Here is a 4,582-nt window from a genome sequence, read left to right as displayed (position 1 = left end):
AACAAGAAGTTCTGGTTCTCCATTAAAACCTCCTCCACATGTTGCCTGGGACATTAAACACATGAACATAATCATAAACTGTAGTGAAGCAGCATGTGAGGCTGGGAAAGAATGTCTCGGACTCCCGGACCATCAGCACCGGCTCCCCTCAGGGCTGTGTTCTTTCTCCCCTGCTCGTCTCCCTGTATACTAACTGCTGCACCTCCACCCACCAGTCTGTCAAGCTAATCAAGTTTGCAGATGACACCACCGTTATTGGACTCATCTCGGACGGGGATGAGTCTGCCTACAGGAGGGAGGTTGAACGTCTGGTGTCCTGGTGCAGCCACAACAACCTGGTGCTGAATGCCCAGAAGACAGTGGAGATTATTGTGGACTTCAGGAAGCACACAGCTCCACTCCCCCCCATCATCCTGACTGACACCCCCATCACCTCTGTGGACTCATTCTGCTTCCTGGGTACCACCATCACCCAGGACCTGAAGTGGGAGCCCACCATCACCTCCGTCATAAAGAAAGCCCAGCAGAGGATGTACTTCCTGAGGCAGCTGAAGAAATTCAACCTGCCAACACGGACGATGATGCAGTTCTACACTGCAATCATCGAGTCCATCCTCACCTCCTCCATCACCGTGTGGTACGCTGGAGCCACTATCAGGGACAAACAGAGACTGCAGCGTGTTGTGCGCTCTGCTGAGAAGGTGATTGGCTGCAGACTCCCATCTCTGCAGGACCTGTACACCTCCAGGACACTGGGGCGTGCAGCTCAGATCTCAGCTGACCCTTCTCACCCTGGACACAGTCTGTTTGACCTGCTCCCCTCAGGCAGGAGGCTCCGGTCCATTCGCACCAGAACCTCTCGCCATAAGAACAGTTTCTTCCCCTCTTCTGTTGGACACATGAACAATAACCGTATGACTGTTCCCACCACTAACACATGACCCTACGCTGTGTTCACTGCATCATTCCATGTTTGGCACTGATCACCACCTGCACTCATGTATATATCATGTATATATCTATCTATCTACTTAGCACTTTTAATTCTTATTCTCATTTTTATTTTCATGTCCATTTAAGCTTAATTTATAACAGTATTTATAACAGTATGTTTGCACTGAAGCACCGCAGCAATTTCCTAATGTTGTAAACCCGCTCAACATTTGGTAATAAAACCCTTTCTGATTCTGATTCTGATTCTGAAAGTATACATGTGGTTGGAAAAGGTTTAACACAATGTGCTGTAGATGAAAAATGTTGTTAATCAGCCACATTTTTATGTCCAACACCAACATTTTTTATATTCTCCACCTGGCTGCTTCTCCCGCTTAAAGTCAGAGGTTAGAGAAGGATTGCAGGTAATGAAAGATGAGTGAAGGGGAAGATGTATACATGGCCTACACCCACATCCATCACCTCAGCCTCCACACATTCACATTCCCCTGGACTCATACTACAAGGTTCACTTCCTGCTGCACTGACAGTAAAGAGACAGACTAATAACTCCTGTAAGATAAGATACAACAAGACCTGCTTTATTGCTCCTGAGAGGAAATTTGTCAGAAACGCACGAATAACAAACTGTTTCATACCTAATAAACTGATAAAAAGTACCTTAGTAAACTTCTCATTGTTGCCTGTCAACATAAAATTCCTGGATTTAACTTTTAATATAAAATGATTGTTGTATTTTTATTGTATTAACAGCAGATTCAATATGATTTTATTTATATGGTGTCAAATCAAATCAAAGAACTTTATGTTGTAAGCTAAAGACCCTTCAATCATATTACCCGCCCTCCATGAGAAAGTGTTTTGCAACAGTGGGAAGGAAAAACTCCCTTTTAACAGGAAAAAACCTCTGGGTTTTTAGGGGTGAGGGGAGGAAGACGGGACAAAGACACGCTATGGAAGAGAGCCACAGATGACTAATGATTTAAATGCAGAGAAGTGTATTATCACACAGTGAGCGAAGAAAGAGCAGGAGAGCAGAATTATCATAATGTCCTATAGTTCTGACATGAAAGATTTTTCTCTAATTTCATAACACTATTTAAAACCACTCACTTTGTCTCAGCAGTGAACCGTAAAGTTTAGTAAACTGAAAACAAAACAAAATTATGACTCTATGTTTCTGTCTCACCCCAACCAGTCGCGGTGGATGGCCCCGCCCCTCCCTGAGCCTGGTTCTGCTGGAGGTTTCTTCCTGTTAAAAGGGAGTTTTTCCTTCCCACTGTTGCCAAAGTGCTTGCTTATGGGGGTCATATGATTGTTGGATTTTTCTCTGTACCGTATATATTATTGTAGGTTCTATAATGATATATACAGTCCCCTTGAAGCGACTGTTGTTGTGATTTGGCACTATATAAATAAAACTGAAATGAATTGCTAAATAATCTTGCTTGTTTTTGTTTTATATGGTGAGGAACTTTGTCACATGGAGTCACACAAACCACCTGCAACTCAACACTTCAAAGACCAAGGAACTGGTTGTGGATTTCGGGAGGTCCAGACCAGGTCCACTGCCAGTTCAGATAGAGGGAGAGGAGGTGGAGGTGGTCAACACATACAAGTACCTCGGGCTGTTGGTGGACAACAAACTGGACTGGTCATGCAACACGCAGAACCTGTATAAAAAAGGCCAAAGCCGACTGTACTTCCTCAGGAGGCTGAGGTCTTTCAACATCTGCAGGAAGCTCCTGAGGATGTTTTACCAGTCAGTGGTCGCAGGAGTCCTTTTCTATGGCGTGGTGTGCTGGGGGAGCAGCACAGCAAAGAGGGACTCATCCAGACTGGAGAAACTGATCAGGAAGGCTGGCTCTGTGGTCGGCATGAAGCTGGACACTCTGGTGACAGTGGCAGAGAAGAGGACCTTAAAGAAACTGATGGACATTATGAACAATGCCAGGCATCCTCACTGGAGGGGAGAAGGAGGAGAAACAGGGGGACAAGGGACGGCAGGAACAACTGAGCTGTAGGTGCTTTTCTTCACTGTGCAATATTTGCAATATTTGTTTTTTGTTTTGTCTTTTTTCTTGTATTTGACTGTGCAATAATCACTGTGCAATATACTCACTCAAATGAGCAGCCAGGGGTTTCCGCACCCGCTGGCCCTACAGCTGTGGCTCCGTCACCCCCCGCTCCCGTGCCGTCGCCTGGTCCAGCTTCAGCCTCAGCTTCTGCTTCGCCTGGTCCTGCAGCTGCTCCTCAGCCACCGCCGGCGCCCACGCCGCCTCCTGCAGCTGCTCCTCAGCCACCGCCGGCTCCCATGCCGCCTCCCATGCCGCCTCCCATGCCGCCTCCTGCAGCTGCTCCTCAGCCACCGCTGGCTCTCACGCCGCCTCCTGCAGCTGCTCCTCAGCCACCTTCTCCTCGTCGCCAGCGTGGTCGACCACCGGACCGGCTCAGTGGCCGCCGCCGTCCTCCTCGCGGCCGCCCGCCGGACCTGTCCCATCTCGGCCACCGGCCACAGGGCCGCCCGCCAGACCAGTCTTTGTTTTGGACTCCGTCCCTCCATCCTGGGCCCCCTCCGCCCGCCCTGTTCTGGTTTTTCTTTTCTTTTGGCCGTCGGGTGCCGGCCTTTGAAGGGGGGGGGGGTACTGTCAGGGTTTCTGGGTCGTTGACCCAGTATTTTCAGTTCACGTTCACTGTTTATCTACTGCCTGTTCCACTTCCTGTTTTATTGTGTTAGCCTTGGCCTGTGTGCATTATGTTCAGTCCTCTTCCCATTTATCATTAGTTCATTAGGTTCAGCTGTTCACTCACCTGTCTCCAATCGTTGCATTGTTAGTCGTGTATTTAAGCCCTCTGTCTGTGAAGGTTCTCAGTCATCCAGGTCATCATAGTCAAAGGAGCTTGCAAAGAAAAGCGTCTGGACTTCTTTAAGTTGCTTGAAGACGTTTCACCTCTCATCCGAGAAGCTTCTTCAGTTCTAAGGTCAAATGGTGGAGAGTCCCAGATATAAACCTAGTGGGAGTGACCCCCCACAGAGGGACAAAAGGACCCCCTGATGATCCTCTAATATTTCAAGTACAACGAAGGCTTTTACAGACAAAAACATGGCTGTGCCATGGGCTCCCCCGTGTCACCTATTGTAGCCAACCTTTACATGGAGGAAGTGGAAAGGAAGGCTCTTGGCTCTTTCAAAGGAAGAGTACCCAGCCACTGGTACAGATATGTGGACGACACCTGGGTCAAAATCAAGACACAAGAAGTGGAATCCTTCACTGCGCACATTAACGCGGTGGATAAAAACATCAAGTTCACCAAGGAAGACACAAAGGACAACTGTTTGCCTTTCCTGGACTGCGCTGTGCACATTGAAGAGAACGGCAACCTCAACATCGAAGTTTACCGGAAGCCCACACACACGGACCAGTACCTCCTCTTTGACTCCCATCACCCTCTGGAACACAAACTTGGAGTAATTAGGACCCTACACCACCGGGCAGAACATGTTCCCTCTAAGCCTGAAGGAAAAAAGAAGGAACACACACATGTAAAGAAGCATTCAAAACGTGCGGCTATCCTAAATGGGCGTTCTTAAAGTCAGCAAAGAGGCACAGAAAAGAAGACCAGACAC

This window comes from Aulonocara sp. 'chitande type north' Nkhata Bay, linkage group LG15, assembly GCF_057382095.1.
Source record: "Aulonocara sp. 'chitande type north' Nkhata Bay isolate Kocher_YH1m ecotype deep benthic linkage group LG15, A_spYH_male_GT1.1, whole genome shotgun sequence".
NCBI classification, from domain to species: Eukaryota; Metazoa; Chordata; class Actinopteri; order Cichliformes; family Cichlidae; genus Aulonocara; species Aulonocara sp. 'chitande type north' Nkhata Bay.
Note: the sequence above shows the minus strand (reverse complement) of the source record.